Source organism: Melopsittacus undulatus, chromosome 6, assembly GCF_012275295.1.
Source record: "Melopsittacus undulatus isolate bMelUnd1 chromosome 6, bMelUnd1.mat.Z, whole genome shotgun sequence".
Lineage (NCBI taxonomy): Eukaryota > Metazoa > Chordata > Aves > Psittaciformes > Psittaculidae > Melopsittacus > Melopsittacus undulatus.
Window position 1 is genome coordinate 2204631 of NC_047532.1, and position 18179 is coordinate 2222809.

An 18179-nucleotide genomic window follows, 5' to 3' on the forward strand; every position below is an offset into this window, starting at 1 on the left:
TCTGTGTCTGGATCCATGGCACACAGACCCAGCACCCTGAGAGAGGATAGAGCAGACCTGCTTGGTTGCAGGGCCATGGGTGACCATCCCAAAGACAGCTGGCACTGCTTGGAGTGTCCAGCGTGGTGACTTGGCCATGACTTCCACTTGACTTTTAGGGTTAATATGTGTGGTCTACACTGGCAGCTGTGAGAAGCAGCTCCATCCCAACCATAGGGAGTAACAAAGCTCCCTTTTCCCCTGATTTCTGTGGGATAAGAAGGGATCTTGGGAACTTCCTGTGAAGAAAACCTCAGCCCTCATCACCCTCTCACACCGTGAAGCTGTTGTTCATATCCTACTGCAAATATAACATTTTCTGTTGCAGAAGAGAGGACTGAAAGAAGATACAAGGCTGGGTGAGAGGGTAGGACATCTTCAGCACCATCTTGTAGGTATTGCTTTGGAATAAAGCACTTGCTTTCCTGAGATGAATGAAATGAATGATTACCAGAAATGACTGCAAGGAGAGCATCCAGCAATCCCATCACTGTCAGCCTAAATACCTGGAGAATTATGTTACTCTTTCACAGGCACAAATATCTCCTTACAAAAGGAGGCAGTAATCCAGGAAATCACATGAGGCATCAGGCAGGAGACAACACTGATTCTGTTTCATTGAAGAAGACACAGTTCATGTGGTTTCCACTCAAAATGCAAAGCAAAAGGTGAGAGATTGTGCTGGGTTTTCTGAGAAGTGGAGCAGTGTGGGTGCTGCCACAGAGGTTTGGGTATGGGGCTGCCCGCAGTGAATCAGCCTCCATGGGGTGCTGCAGCCAAAGTGCTTATGGTGCTCCTGCATCGGTGTGCCCTTCCTCTCTCCCCCAGGCTGATCAGTGTCTGGGTTTGAAGGGGTCCCTGGGACAGGGAGCAGTAACTTCAGGGTCTTTGCTGGGGAAGATTTCTGGCTTTTAGGGACATTTTAACCTGCTCCAATCCTTTCATCTTGTGCAAAGTGAGAGGATGGGTTTGTTAGGCCAGACAAGGACCCAGGAACATCCTTTTGCTATGGTTTGGCTGATGAAGAGCCTCAGAGAGCCATGAGAACTGTACCATGGGCCATCAGCTGATCACACACTCTGTACAAGTACACTACCTATGTGTTTGGTTTGAATATTTGCATTCCTATAGCCATTATGGGGTTGGCTTCACCAGATGCTGAACACCTACAGGTCTTGCTGGCAGGGGTTCCTGGTGCCTTGCAGGTTAGCATCCTAAGTCCCTCGTGTGGTTAACCACCTTAGAAGAGAGAAAATGACATCATGAAGACTGCTGATTTGGAAAGCTGGATTTCTGTGGGGTTTTTGATGGTTGTAATAAGTAGAACAACCACGTTGTCAGGAGATGTGGTCCTGATAGAGACAACTGTTGCTTCCTCTTCCTGTCCTGTACGTGTAACAAAAGGGTGCTTCAGTAGATGGGTGAGATACAGTTCTCTTTAAGCTGTGTCTCCATTATTTACAAGTCACCCTACAGACATACCAGTCAAGAAATGAGGAATGCTCTATGTCACTTTATGGATGTCATGTTTGTAGGCAAAAGCAGCAGAAGGTTTTTGCATTCCTGAAGGCTTCATTTACCAAGAGCTGGGAAATTACATTAATTCTCCTGGTTGTGTTAGAAATGACATCAAATCTGTATTATATGCAAAGCTGTCCAAAGTAGTTATCGTTCTAATATTTGTATTGATAATGGGACAGACCTAAGGTGTATTTATTGCCCCTTAGGCTGGAACTGGGTGTTCCAGGGTCTACCCAGTGACATCAAGCTTCTTAATGTGGGTTCCTGTGAGTCTGTCCAGGTAATCTTAACCAGCATTTGCTTTCAAACTGACAAAAGGTTGTGCTTCAGTTTTCTAGGGGTTACGTTTTTCAGGTACTGACTCCTGTTTTGTTTCATCTCATCACTTTATTTTTGATAAAAAATTATATATATATAATATATATAAAATATATAATATTCTAACATGCAAGTTTTTAAAAATAAAAATAGTCTATCAGAGATTCTTTTTGTTACAGTTTTCCCACCCACAATCATAAAGTAGCATTTTAATTCTCTGATGTCCATTGCTTTGACAGCAAAGTTTTCTGATTACATAAACTACCATTTTCTCTGGAAGAAGAAAACACTAACTTATGCTTGGAAAACTCAAGAGTACACAAGGAAACACTTCTCATGGGGAAACTCTGCTTTAGTCATCTTTGGGAAAGTAATCTTCTAAAGCCAGAAATAGTATATGCAAGTTGGCTTTCTCTTTTTGGAGAGGGAATGGAGTAAACATCATGAAAATATGTGATTTTCTTAGCACTGGAATTATTGTGAGGCTTATATCACTTTTCAGGTTGTAAAAATGTAAACTGGAAGGCAAATGAATGTGCAGAAAATTAACTGAATCTTAACATTGATAACAGAGATACTTTACAGTTAATTAAACCCATATTTATCTAGTGCATCACTTGATACACATTGCTGTTAGCTATTTGAGGATGGACAAATAATTATCTATGACACAATATACATCAGTTAAATTACCACAGAACATCAGGGATAGTAATAATCTACTTGTATTTGAATGAGAGTGTAATACCCTGCCAACTGGCCTCCAGCAGAGGCTTTTCTTAGGAAACATCCATCAGGACACCAAACTGCTGCTTTGGAACGGAATGGTCCCATGTTTGCTGTACAAATACACCCGTGTGAAAATCAGGTTCCCTAGCACTAGATTGCCTCGTTGAGGGACTTAAACTTGGCTTCCCAACACCCACAGTCCATGTTCTCCATCTTCAGGAGGCTTCTCGGGTGCAGGCCAAGCATAGGAGCATCTCCTGGGCTCCTGCACTGGAGGTAGCTGACTGCTTCCCAAGGGCACCCCTTGAGCTCTGCAGCCATCAGCACTTTGTGCTCTGCATATAGAATCATAGAATAGTTAGGAAAGATGGTCATTTAAAATGTTATCATTTGGCAAAGACATTTGCTTTTGGCTTTTATCAGTTGGTTTTGGGTTAAGAAGAAACACCAGGTCAGCTAAGACCTGCACAATTACTCTTTGCTTATCAAACATACACTGCCATGGCCTTAACCCTTAAATTACTTCCTTTACCTACCAGCATTTTCCATTTTGTCAAGGTTACACCTATGCTCATCTATTCTTATTCTCAGTTTTACCCTAGACAAGACAGAAAGGCACAGGGATCACACTGCAGAGAGTAGTGATGGGGCTGATCAGAAGGTTATAGCCAGTCTGGACCAGGCACATCATGTGGGGGCTGAGACCACACCTGACTAAATCCAAGTGGAAAGCATGGAATAGAAGAACAGGAAGTTTTGATATAGTAGATAACAACTGGATGAGAGCACAAGCAGCTCTGCATGGTTGTATATGCCACACAACACGTCTATCTGACTAAGAACATGGATTATTTTCAGGCAGTTCCACCAGTGACATTCTGGACATAAGAAGATGTAACTATTAAAGCCCAAACTTTTACTGTTTAATAAAACTCAGTGATATCTTCTGTGATCTGTTCTAGAAGCAGGAACACACCAGTGCTGGAGGTGGATACAGGTAAGAGCATCGTTTCACAGATTCAAGTGTATAGGTTCCCTTTATCAGCATCTCAGATTTGAACAAAGAGCCCCCTTACACACATCATTTGTCAGGGCAGGTTCTCTTTACTCCCTTTTAAATCAACAACAACAACCCCAACCAACAAGCTGAACACTTGAATGCACAAATAACAGGAAACTTGTAATGCTGTTTCCTCCAGTGATTTCAACCAGATGACTTTGCATATCTGGTGGTCTGTATTCATCATCCTCATGCTGGGTGCCTCAGGTGCTGCTGGATTTAGCTCTCATACTGCAACTATGTATCCTACCCTTGTGTTAGTCAACAGGAGGCAAAACATTTATCTGATACTATGTTGCCATTAAGTGCTACAGTTTATTTTGAGTCTAAATTGGCTGTTTGGGTCATTTTCCGGTTGGGTTAGCATTAGATCCTCTGACCTTTACCTTGGTTGATGACTCTTCAAAAGAGAGGAAAAAGCAAATCCCAGTAAAACCACAAGAAGCTTGGAATCCTTTACCCTTCTCTGTGCAGACTGTGGTGATGCTACTGGCATTAGCACCTGGGCACACAGGGCTGGGTTTGTGGGGGGGCAGGTAACACACCACCTGCAGTTTCAGCCTGCAGTGGAAGTTGTCTTCTTCTGAAAACCATCAGTGTGGCCTTAAAAAACCCCAATAAACTTCTGTTAATTCCCCCATTTCATAGATGAGTTACTACTTCTACCCCAGACTCTCTCCAGATCCTTCATCCTGTTCAACAGACTTGTGGTCTGCCAAGTGACAATCCCCAGAAGTCCTAATACAGATTTTCCCTGATCATAAGACCAGGATTTCTTTGAGCAGCAACCAACATTTTCCTCTCTATCACCCTGGATCATAAAAGCTACAGCTTTTATGAAAGAAAGAAAGAAAGAAAGAAAGAAAGAAAGAAAGAAAGAAAGAAAGAAAGAAAGAAAGAAAGAAAGAAAGAAAGAAAGAAAGAAAGAAAGAAAGAAAGAAAGAAAGAAAGAAAGAAAGAAAGAAAGAAAGAAAGAAAGAAAGAAAGAAAGAAAGAAAGAAAGAAAGAAAGAAAGAAAGAAAGAAAGAAAGAAAGAAAGAAAGAAAGAAAGAAAGAAAGAAAGAAAGAAAGAAAGAAAGAAAGAAAGAAAGAAAGAAAGAAAGAAAGAAAGAAAGAAAGAAAGAAAGAAAGAAAGAAAGAAAGAAAGAAAGAAAGAAAGAAAGAAAGAAAGAAAGAAAGAAAGAAAGAAAGAAAGAAAGAAAGAAAGAAAGAAAGAAAGAAAGAAAGAAAGAAAGAAAGAAAGAAAGAAAGAAAGAAAGAAAGAAAGAAAGAAAGAAAGAAAGAAAGAAAGAAAGAAAGAAAGAAAGAAAGAAAGAAAGAAAGAAAGAAAGAAAGAAAGAAAGAAAGAAAGAAAGAAAGAAAGAAAGAAAGAAAGAAAGAAAGAAAGAAAGAAAGAAAGAAAGAAAGAAAGAAAGAAAGAAAGAAAGAAAGAAAGAAAGAAAGAAAGAAAGAAAGAAAGAAAGAAAGAAAGAAAGAAAGAAAGAAAGAAAGAAAGAAAGAAGAAAGAAAGAAAGAAAGAAAGAAAGAAAGAAAGAAAGAAAGAAAGAAAGAAAGAAAGAAAGAAAGAAAGAAAGAAAGAAAGAAAGAAAGAAAGAAAGAAAGAAAGAAAGAAAGAAAGAAAGAAAGAAAGAAAGAAAGAAAGAAAGAAAGAAAGAAAGAAAGAAAGAAAGAAAGAAAGAAAGAAAGAAAGAAAGAAAGAAAGAAAGAAAGAAAGAAAGAAAGAAAGAAAGAAAGAAAGAAAGAAAGAAAGAAAGAAAGAAAGAAAGAAAGAAAGAAAGAAAGAAAGAAAGAAAGAAAGAAAGAAAGAAAGAAAGAAAGAAAGAAAGAAAGAAAGAAAGAAAGAAAGAAAGAAAGAAAGAAAGAAAGAAAGAAAGAAAGAAAGAAAGAAAGAAAGAAAGAAAGAAAGAAAGAAAGAAAGAAAGAAAGAAAGAAAGAAAGGGTCATACAAAGCTCCCACCAGCACCAACACTCTATCTGGTCTTCTTGGCTCAAGCAATTTGCCCAAAGCTCTGTCTTTTCCATAAAAAACCCTACATGGCATTTGCAGTAAATTGAGGATTTTCACAGTCTCTCCCAATACATTTTATGGGGACAATAAAGAGGAACCTCAGCAGAAGGGCTGGGTTGTTCTTGCCTTGCTCATTTCCCAGTCTTTGCAAACGCAGCAGCATCCATTGCTGGTGGGGCTGGCTGAGGCCCCACAACCCGTACAAGGAGCTATCTGTTGCCATTCAGCCCTGGCAAGCCACAGTGCCAGGATGAAACGGGTTCTCCAGGAAGGATATGAGTTAAGAATAACTTCTTGGTAACCAGAAACAAACATTTCGTGTTCATCTTCTTGGTAGTTCTACAGAATAGGAGTGGGCAAAGCACCAAGTGTAAGGCTGGGGGTGCTATTTGGCAGGACACAGCTTGGGGCTGGTTTACAGTACTGCACAGAGACTGCCTCTAAGCTTTACCTCAGTTACAACATTGCTATTATAGATGACAAGAAGCATAAGAAGAGTAATGGCTCATTCAAAAACTTGCAGTGCTGCATATGAGCTGCAGCAGGGGAGAGAAGGCAAAGCAGGAGGTGATAATGCAAATATGAAGAGGCAAAGGCTTGAGGAAACAGAAGTCAAAGGTGCCCATACTCTCACTTCTTTCTTGCTTCCTCATATGAGACTGCACTTACAGGAAAGGGAATGGGTTTTACTGCAGAAGCAAAAGAGCAGTTTTGCAGCCGTGTTAGAGCCACAGCAGTAAGCACTAAATAAAGGAGATTAGATGAATCAAATCACTTCAAACCAAATTCCTTGTGCTGAAATCCTTCTTGGGTGGTCAGAGATCCCCCTCCATCAGAGCTGGGCACTTACAAAGCTGTGAAGGCATGCAGGTCTAATGAAGAGATGACACAGGTAAGGGGGTTTTCCAAGGAGAACAGAGCTGGAGGCTCCACATAGCTTGGGAGCAGCACATTTTGGCCAGTATCAATTGGGATGAACAGCTCTATCCTTCTCCTTTCCTGAATCCCAACTGATATGGTCAAACCCACTTTCCTCTTCTTCCAAGCTGAGCTTCTCAAGCTCAGCTGTGCCATTACCAACAACCCCTTCCCTCCTGACTTGCCTTTCCTGACCAAGGGAACTATATAAACCTGTGACTGCTCATGGGGAGCTACTGAGTCACATGTGGGGCTGTGTTCATTGTGAAAACTCAAGACACTCAGTCTCTCTTTGAGAGCAAAGCACAGTGAGAGCTCAGCATAAGGTGGTTTCTGCTAGCCCCTCTATTCACAGTCTGTACAGTCATTTCCCCCTACGTTAGTGCATGATTTACTCCATGTGCCCTTAGTGACTGCTCGCAGGTGGCTGCATGCTGCTGGGTTCAACTCACCCATGCTTAGTCCCATTATTGAGTGTCCAACATGGCAAATGGGAACACAAATCTTGGCATGGAGAGACAATGGCCCACTTGTTGATGCTTTAGCAAACTAAGTGTTAAATAGGCATAAATAACTCCCTTAGGATGACGTTTCCAGGCTGATTTTCTAGGGCTGCCAGTGAGTTTGCTCAGATTGCCTGAAGTCTGGCAATGGTGCAGTCAGGTTCCTCTCTTAACTGCTTTTCTATGTAGGTTATTTTTGTCCATCTGTGTGGTCCCACAGGGAAACCATTTACTAATGCCTGTCATCTGTCCAAACAAAATACAGCTACTAATAAGAGAATTGCATGGAGTAACACAGAGTTTGTTTCCTCCTTTCATTCTTTCAGGCAACAATAGCACTCTGAATAGCTCCTAGCATCTTTTGTTAAAGAGATAATGCATTTTTCCTTCTGCCAATTGGCTTCCACCCCACACACAGCTGAAGATAACCAATGTTAATCTTCAATACAGAAAGAGCAGGTTGTTGGCAAACACTGAAGGCAGTGCCAGGAATTCATATTGTGCTTTTTTATAGCTTCCCTTGGCAATAGAAGGTTTGTTTTACGTGCTGGCTGCACATATAATGATCTGGATGGAAAGGGATCATGGCATTAGAGCTGTTGCTGCTGTTGGGTTGGGGTTTCCCATTCAGCTATTAGTAAGCTGTCAGAGACTTGCTTAATACAGGCTCAAATGCTGCCATGCTCCAGCCATGCTTTCACTAACCTCTTACAACCCCAAATACTCCTTCAGGTTTTACTGATGATTCTGCATTTACTTCCCATCACTGCAAGAAACTTTTGCTTTGCTTTCATTTGCCACAAACATGTGAAGGTCAGAGAATACCTTCACTCCAGGTAAATATGTGTTTGATGAGACATGGGACATTACTTCTGCTTGTATGTGACGTACAAGACCTGCTTTGGGCTGGAACCTCATTGTGGGAATGGCACTGGTGTATGTATCACCCATCCCAAATTCAAACCCAACAAGACCTGAGCAAATCCTCAATTTCCTGGTGGTGTTAGGAAATGGGAATCTCATCCTACCATATTGCTCGCACCATGCACAGACCTCGGGTGCTGTTTCCAGTTCACGACTGCATTTTCAGTTCCAGGGGGTTTCATTCTTTACTCAATGATCATTTGCTGTTCCAGTTCACAAGCCTGAACTAAACTGTCTTCTTAGAAACAATAGAGCAAATCAACCCCCAGACACAAGGACACCTCAATATCCCCAGACCCAAATGAAATCCTCAACCTTAGCCCAAGGTTGCCTTGAAAAACAACCACTGCCAGGTTGAAAAACACATTTGAAATATCTTTTTCTAGTGTAGTCCCAGTCACTGGAAAGCAATTTCCTTGATGTGTCATCAGTTGTTCCTTAGGGGAAATCTGGAATTAGACATCACAAGTATTTATGGAGAAAATGATTGCCAAAGCAAGCCTGAGGGAGCAACGTGTGTGTATCCTCCAGGGCATCGAGGACAGCAAAGAACAAAGTCCTGGGAAATCTGTGTTGAACCCACTCCAGAACAGTAGTGATAACCAAATGTCTGCGTGACCCTGTCCCCATCACCTCCCTGGATCTACTAACTGGGAGATGCTCATCAGCGCCAGCAGACATCCAGTCCATGCTGGTGCTGTGCTGAACTGCACCCATATGGAAGACATACAACCCAAGCCTGCTGTAAGGCTTTCCAGTCCTGAGAAAGAGTGGGATATCTACACATCTGCTTGTTACCAGTGCAAGGGCAGATGATGGGACACACAATACTGGTGCCTGCTCCTGCTCTGAGCTCACACACAGCAAATCCTGCTCTTCTGTTATGCCTGGCTGACCAATGGGCAGCACCTACCAACACCAATGATGGGAGATGCTCAGGCTGCCAAAATGATTAAAAAGAAGGGTCAAGATGTAAATTTGTTGTTGCTGTTGACACAAGAACAAATGGCTTTAAGTGGACCATGCCAACGTAGTAGGTGGGTTACATCAGTCCATGCCAAGGCTACAACCAAGAGCAGCAGAAGGCAGTCTGGGGGTGCACAGCACAAAACCGGGGTGCAATGCAGACGTGTTCATGGGAAGTTTCCATTCCTTGGATCACTCCTGAACCCTGAGCAGTGATGGGGCAGGACATGAATCATGCGTTGCTGCAATTTCAGCTACTGTGGAGCAAACTTCAATTCTTGGAAGCATTATTACTATAATGTAACCCAAAATGTCTAAGGTGAAGCAAGGGAGTGAGTGGACCGGTTGCTCCCAGTGACCTGGGTCACTCCTATTCCCCCTCTGCTCAGGATGGCTGGTGCAGAGCAACTCTTGCAGGTATTGATGTTTCCAAGAGGCACTTCTGCACTGTTCTTATGCTTTGGTTGGCTGTTAGGTGTAATAATAAAAGTAGGATGTGTGAAGGATGCAGCTCCGATTTGACAACACAATTCCTATATATATCACTGAAATGAGCTCACTCTTCTCTTATGTGGCAAGCCGGAGGATGTGGGTTTCTGCTTTCTCATGTGCTATGCACAGTTGATTTGTTTGCTCTCAGGTGTGAGAAGCTCAAAGGAAAACAGGAGTCTTGAAAGGCTTCCTGTGAAATGATTCATGAAATGCAGGAAACAGCAGAATTTTATGTACCTGTATCAAGGGTGAGATTGAAATACAGAATCCTTTACCCATACAAAGCATTCAGGATAACTTCACCATTATGGGTTTGGCTGTTGTTTCCATAGAAAAACCTGGTGAAAGTTCAGCATATATCCTTACTGAATGTCCTATACATCTTGCTCAAGCTAAAGAAGTCAGAAACAGTTGCCCCTGTTTATGAATACAATATTTGGCTCTGTAAGGCTATAAACTTTTACATATATATCAGGTAAAAAAACACCAATAGAGTAATAAATAGAGGGAGAGCACAGGATATGAGTAAATGATAGTTTACACAAATGGAGGCAAGCAGCAAGGGGACACTTAATAAGCAAACATGCCATTTGTAGTAGGAATTGGTTTTAGACCGTGCATCAAGGAAGGGGAAGAAAGGTCATTAGATGGAGACATTAGACTCCAAGCAAGACAAAACACTGCACAAATAATTGCAGTGAACAAAGTCTTGTGCATTGATGGGATGTTGTAAGGTCTTTTAAACTGCAGCATACTTAATTCTGTGATTCAGTTAGGTAAGTAACAGTATTGTGCCTTGGAAAGTGAATAATGCAAGAGGGTAGAATTTATCATGAGGACACAGTAAGGCACCACGTTTGGAGGAGAAATCAAAATTGCCTCTAATGCTCATCCAAGGGCAGAGAAAAGACCACGTTTAATGCTTGGCACTGAGAAGAAAGCACTGTATGCATGTAGTTTGATTCTATGTGACCCATGAGGCCAGGATGAACTGAACTGACCATGGGAGCTATGGAGAGAGCTGTAGCTGCTGTGAGCCCTGACCAAGAATGATAGACTGTGTGTAAAACCATGTTTTGGACAAGAATTAGAAGGCAGGAAGGCTTATTCATTGCAGAGAGAAACAAGTGAGCCCCTGCTAAGGAGGGACTTGTGCAGGCAGGGCTGTAGCTCTGCAGAACAAGTGCTCAGAAGGGGTTAACTGGGCTGTAGGGTGGCTTCAGGCTTTCCAGTGTTACTGGGTATATTCTGCAGCTCTTTCAAGGGTTAGGGTTAGGGTTAAGGTTAGGGTTAGGGTTAAGGTTAGGGTTAGGGTTAAGGTTAGGGTTAGGGTTAACGTTAGGGTTAATGTTAGGGTTAGGAGCTGTCAGCTGAAAACTTGCAAACTCATTTAAGAGATCCCAAAACTTCAGCTATGAGCAGCTATGGGGAATTTCCTCCTCAGTGATTTTTGCATTTCCTGAAGTGCTGTCACCACTTGTATTTCCGGATTGGAAATGTGTGTTAGTGAAGGAGGAAGCCAAAATCCAGTGAAATTTGCATTAACCTTTTCGTACCTAGTTATTCCCCTGCTAATTATATGAAACATCACTTCTTTATACATTTTATCTGTAATCTTGATACTTTTGATACCTTAAACAATAAGGATTTTGCTGTCAGCTTTTCCACTCTTTCCCTATAAAAAAGTCTTTTCTATCAGCTATGCAAAAGGGGCTGATGAAATACTGGAAGCCACTTGCAAATATGTCTTATTACTGGAGTTCTTGTCCACAAGGAATAAACATTACATTAGTGATGTTTTATCCCAGCATTTGCCCTCATTGAAAATGAATTTCCTTTTCTAAAGTGAAAATAGAGGACAACAGCAACAAAACAAATGAGCTCATTATTGTCTTTGCTGATGGGCAGTTTGGAAAAGGGAAAAGTGTAAACCTGTGCTCTTGAAAGAGCTGCAGGGTATACCCAGGTCACACATCTCCATACCTGCCCCTTTGTGTTCTACCAAATGGCCAACATGAAACATCTCTGTAATGAGTATCTTGGAAGGTTCCTGTCTATGAGCAGCCATGGAGATAACCACTGTCCTCTGCCAGCCAAGGTGTGCTCTCCTCACCCTGCATCCTGCCTGGGGATGCTGGTTATGTCCAAGGGGCAGCCACACTGTGTTTGAGGATGCTTTGGGAAGTCCATCCCTCCCTCGGAGGCTTTGTTAACCTTTCTGCTGCTACAGCCTTGAAACAGCAGGGATGGGGCTGAAACTCTTCATTCCTGCTTCTCCACATGCAGGTTTTCCATAGGAAGGGGCACAAAGCTCAGCTCAGCAGCGTTTGGGAACCCTCCTGTTGGCTTGCTGTGGCTCAGTGCCTGTAGGAGCTGCTATGAGCCACTCCTGTTCTTGAGACTCTTCCGTTTGTCACCCAGCCCTTCCTCATACTTGCAAATGCTGCTTGGCTTCTACTTCTCCATTTTCCTGTCAGAAGAGACAGTCATACAACTGGTTTGTGATTTAAAAATGAATGTCTTGAACTCTGCAGGGACAGGGAGAGAAAGGAACAATAGGGAATTCTGGAGAACTTCAGTGACTTGTCTTAAAAAGCTCTGGAGAAATGTGTAATATCTGAGAATGATAAAGATGGGAAATGATATAAAGTCAGAAGCTGAGACCAGAGATCCTCCATCCATTTAATGAGAGGAGAAACAGGAAATCTAGGTTGGAGATCAGGCAGTGACTGTTCTGGGTTCTCAAGCAACCCAAGGAAAAACCAAAACCAAAACTGAGAACCAAACCAAAGGTAAAAATGGGAAGAGCAGCAAAGGGTGAACATATCATAGCTGTAAATTAGGATGGTCCAGGGAATCCAGCAACTGGTGAGGCTTTAGAATCAGGTAAATGGTTAGCACCAATGAATAAGAATTAGGACTTGTTCTGTAGGACCAAGGTGTGGAATTACTTACAAAGAAAACTGTCTTCTTACAATTTCCTCAAAATCTTCAGGGATGTTAAAAAACCCAAAATACAAGATATTCAGATGATGTAATTCATCTGGATTTCCTCAACAAGACTTTTCTTGGCACAGTATAAGGGAAAAGAAATAGGAATAAGACTGGTTTCAGTACCAGCAAGAGAGAGAGGCTGTAGGAACAATGGGCAGTACTCGAGATGCCCCTTAGCGTTTTGGGGTTTACAAAATTGCACTACGAAGAGGTGAGAGGGGACATGGATGAGATGGCACTGGAATGGGTTGCCCAGGGAGGTTGTGAATGCTCCATCCCTGGCAGTGTTCAAGGCCAGGTTGGATGAAGCCTTGGGTGATGTGGTTTAGTGTGAGGTGTCCCTGCCCATGGCAGGGGGTTGGAACTGGATCCTTTCCAACCCTAACCTATGATCCTATGAAAAGTGCTGGAAACCCTCTGGGGTCAAAAGTGGAGTACTTTGAACAGAAGAAAATGGAAAAACCTGTATCTATTGCTGAAGTCTTATTGCTTGCAATTGTATTTCAGTTACTGAATTAAAGAGTCCTCAGCTGCAAAGAGCACAGCTAATCAATGTGGGGAGCTGGCCAAAGCCGTCATATAAAGGTGTAGCACAAAACAAACAGGGCATGGAAAAATACTGGAAACCATATCCTGTCACAGCAGAAATCAACTGGGGTTACTGTGTTTGCTCTGCTTATGTTAAGGTAGATACCAATGCATTCAAAGAGGAGCACTGAAAGCCATCAGTCATCAGGAGTGATTGCTCATGCAGGTAGAGATTAACTGAGGGGAACTGATTTAAGGGGCCATTCCCACGGCTGGTTCTATCTCTCTGTGCTGGCTCTGCCCATATCAGCCCTGCGAGGTGAAGCAGGGCACAGCCTGGGTATGGGGCACCACATCCCACCCCTCCTGCCTTCCCTGTCATTTACTCCTTGTGGTGTGCTCTGAGGACATGGGTGGTGCCTGGGGGAACAGAGGCTTTGCCTTATCTTTACACAGGGTATTGCGAAATGCCAAGCTGCTGAGAAAGCTGTGGCCTGGATTCCTGCTCTTGAGCTGGCAGCTCTGTTGTATCACTCAGCAACAGAAAACACTGAATGCAATAGAAACAGTTGTAATGAAACTGCCATGGAGGCCTCTAGCAAAGGGTAACGCATTCAGATACAGTGAAAGAATAAATATTTATACACTGATGTCAAAGCACAAGTTATCTGCACCACTAACAAGACAAATGCCTTTTCTTAGGGACTTTGGCTTTGGCAGATGTCCTCCCACCAGTGCTCCTGTGCAAAGCCACTGTGCTGCTGCTTGCTGAGCAGGTGGGATAGCCCAGGGCTGCCTTCCCTGAATGGCTGCAGCTGCAATGACTGCTTCACAGCATCTGCATGTCCAGCTGCTTCGTTTTGCTACAGCTTTCCATGACTTAGACAACTGCTGAAGGGAAGGGTGTGCTGCTGGCAGAGCTGGGGTTGGACTGGCAGCAAAGCCTCCCTGTTGATCGGAAGCCAATGCAGCGTCACTGCCTTTCATTCCCTGTGGTCACGTACTGACTCTAAGCACAAGATCTGCATCTGTGGTAAAGCTGGGAGCTGTGGAACGTGTTCCTGTTGCTGTGAACATACCAGTTTGCTATGCTCCACAATGGGGGATTGCCGCGGCCAGGTGGAGGGGAGAAAACACCGATACGATGTAGGTTCACAAAATGCTCCGTTTATTGATTACAAGGCTGCTCTTAATATACTGTCCCACACGCAATCACGCACTACTTGATTGGCTACTTCACTCTGCCCGCGAGAGGTACACGCTCCACTTTGCCTCTCCTGATTGGTTTCACACCTTCGCTTCAGCTTAGCGTTACATCATGCTTCTGGCATCTTGTTATTGCGTTCCTGTTTTGCTGATCTTGACGCTTCTTCTTTTAGCCTGGGGTCAGAGGTTCACTTTCTCACAGCTTGCTGTAGGCCTGTTAAAGCGCCCATGCTCGACCCCCAACATCTCCCCCTCTTTTTTCAAATAAAGCGTTAGTCATCTGCTGCATGCGTTGCATAATACATTGTAACAAACAAGGTTCAAAAACAAAATTAACAACATAATCATTATTGGTCCACTTAACATCATGATTAAACTCCTTAACCAACTACTTATCCCTAACGATTTTAACCAAGAGTCTATAGGATTTGTTTCTACAGTATTTTCTTTAAGTTCAAACAATTTCTTGTGAATAGATTCAGAGTGATCAGAAAGATTCATGCAACACATGCCCAGAAGCATTCTAATGCAAAGGGGATGTGAAGCAGCTGCAGAAGTAAACTGTACAGTGTTAACAGTGAAGGAGTTACACTCCCCCTTTTTTTTTTTTTTTTTTTTTTTTTTTGATCAGACAGAAAGCCATTTATTGCAAAGCATTAACTCCTTATATACTATTGCTTACACCTACATATACTTACATACTATATACATACATACATATACTTATATACTATTGCACACACCTACAGCAATTTGGCATATCATGATTGGATACTTGTCTTGAAGACCCTTAGTGACTAACATATAATTGGTTAAGCACAGGTGTGAGAACTTGACCTTGAACACTTGCCAACAGTCCACAGTTCTCATAAGTCAGTGAATTACAGCTTCTTCTTATCTTGCTTGCTTAGGCTTCCTCGGGCCTCTCACGGCCTTGCTGTATCCCTCAGAGTTATTCAGACCTCATGTACCAAATATTCATTTTCCTGTGAGAACACTGTCTCCACATCTCCCCCTTTTTAGTTTTACTAGAAGTTTTTTACAATTTGGTTTGTCTGCTCTGTCACTGCTTGACTTGTGTAACATAACAACCCACTACTCTAGGCAGCATTATTTCAGTAAGATTAGTCTGATTTGAAGTCACTTGAAGTCACCTTTATAACATGTGGCATACCAGTGAATCCTACACACCATACAACAGGTTGGACTAATGGGGATTTAACAGATATGCTCAGTATACTTGTCCATTACCCACGGTCACAAATAATAGAACAGATATTACAAAGATTTTACACAGATTTCTATCATTGCTGTTTCTTTATGTTGTTCTGCGGCTTTATACTTTTCGCTGGCAGTCAGTATGGTCCTGTTGATAGCTGTACACAGCTGGGCCTACCCTTTTTCTCCTGTATGGCTCTCTGATAACAGTGGAGGCCATCCCTCACATCAAGGTCTGGCATGGCATGTGTCTCCACCGCTCTACACCTGCTGGGTTGCAGCCAACAGTGGAGCTAAAGGTTCTTCTTGGTGGCAGACACAGAGGCCAACCCAGTCTTGCCCTTGACTGTGGTAGCAGGCATTTGGTCAATCTCAGTCCCTGAACATTGTTGTCAATGCAGAGTTTCACCTGCTTAACCCAGTAACAAGTCACTACTACAGCAAAGCACACACAGATTTACATTAGCAGAATAACTATTGCAGAGTGCAGCAGCATGCTGAAGATGCTGATGACAGCGAGGGACTAACCAAAGAAATTTCTTACAGTGGAGTTCTCCCACCCTCTTAATTTGTTCAATTACCTGCTTTATAACACTACCATCATATTAGAATCTTTCTAGCTTTTACCTTAGCATTTTCTAGCAGCTACTGCAAATCTACATGCTCTAACATCTCTTTTACAAGTGACAATTCCATACAATACAAGGTGTAGTTTCTTATTAGCAACTGGCTAGTAAATACAGGTGGTTTTATACGCAAAATCACAACCTCTAATAATAGCTACTTTACAAGCATGCATATTCAAGCTGTTACTTTTCAGTTGCCCTCAAGTGATTTTTTTGTTTGTTTTTTTTTTTTGTTTTTTTTGGATTACACATGCATATTGTCTAGAAAACAAGCTTTAAGCAATATACATCAAAACTACAGTCATTAATAACAGCTAGAATGTGTTATCATTACCCCTTTTTTTATTTTTTTCTATTTTTTTTCTATTTTTTTCTTTTTTTTCTATTTTTTTTTGTTTTGTTTTGTTTTTTTTTTTAAAGTCGCTCACCCTGCTTTGCACAGCTAAAACCACCGGCCTATCGGCAACTGCACTTTTGCATTAACCTTTTCTTGCCCGAAAGGTTAAACTGCTACCTGTTAAAACAACAAAAAATATAGAGAACACTGTCTGCCCTCATTACAAACATACACAGACACGCATGGGATCCCACAAGCACACTCCACACAACTACAATATTTGAAACACAAAATCCAGGCAATCATTGCTCCGACTGCACAGTCCCACATACAGAACGTGGCACAAGGACCCTGTAAAGACTATAGGAAACCAGCTCCGAGAAGCATCATCACAGTGTGGGGTGGCAGGCTCAACCTTAGCGGGCGTCCCCGCAGAGGCTCTGCCTCCCTCACATCGCATGAGGCTTGGGCTTTTATACTGACCAAAATGCACACTTGTTCCGACACAGGTGGCCAGCCTATGTTGGAAGAAGTTGCCAGCAATACCTCTAAAGGTTTCCAAGGGTCGATAGAAACATGGACATACTTATATTTACCAACTTCTAGTACATGAGTATCACAGAGAGACTGTATCAAAGGAGTTGTATACGGGGTCCCAACTCCACGGTCTGACACATTCTGCCCGTTACTCCTGATAAGAGCATACAGGAGACTTTCCCACTGCGGGTTTTGAACCAGCATATACACCACAAGGAAACCGTGCAATACATCTGCATCCCCCACCCATCTCACTTCTCCCTTTACAGCTACGCATTTATCGTGAGGATATGGGGGATATAAATCAGGCTTCTTTTCCGGATGAATAGGCTCCAGGTCAAGAGCACCATCCAGGTCAGCATCGGCATTATCAGGCATCTCAGGAGCAGCAACAGCAAACTGATGAACGTGCACAGGCTCCTTCTCGGGGTCAATAGGGCTCAGGTTGAAAGGATCATCTTCATCCTCATCTTCAGTCTTCACAACCATGGCAGCAACCAGCGGAGGTTTGGGGGGGAGGGCGGGGGTGGGAGGGGGGGGGCACGCTGGTCTCCATGACTAACAAACTTTTCACAGCATCATTGCCTTTCGTGGCTGCATTCCACAGCTTAACTCCTGCCCCATTCCACAAGGACATCTCAAATCCGGTAGACTCATAAATCTCTGGGTAACATGTCTTCGACCATTTCAACATTAACTTTAGGTCTGTCTCTTTAAGGGTTGCTCCGTTCACCTTAGGAAGGACTGAAAACATCCATAAATCAGGGGCTTCTTCCTTGGTAATTTTCTCCCAAGTCTCGAGATTAAAAGCTTCACCGACTCCCACAATTCTTCCCCTATCTTACGCCACTGATCTTTGGAGAATAACTGTCCCGTATTTTCTAACAACCCCCTTCATCGGCACCAAAAAATAAAAAGTCCACAAGTTCCTGTCGGGGTATCGAGTACCCTGTTTTCTTCGCTACACTTCTATCGTAGCCTTTTCTATCGCTGATACAGCGAAACCCATCCCGAACCAGACCGCAGTCTGCCTGACTCACCGGTCAGCCGTGGCCACGTAATTTGAGCTCTTTTCCTGCCTCTCTCGGGCAGCCTGCCTCTCTCGGGCAGCCGGGATCTCCACCTTCTCTCGTCCGCGGTCTCTCTCTCTCCTGGTATCACGTCGGGGTCACCAGAATGCCGCGGCCAGGTGGAGGGGAGAAAACACCGATACGATGTAGGTTCACAAAATGCTCCGTTTATTGATTACAAGGCT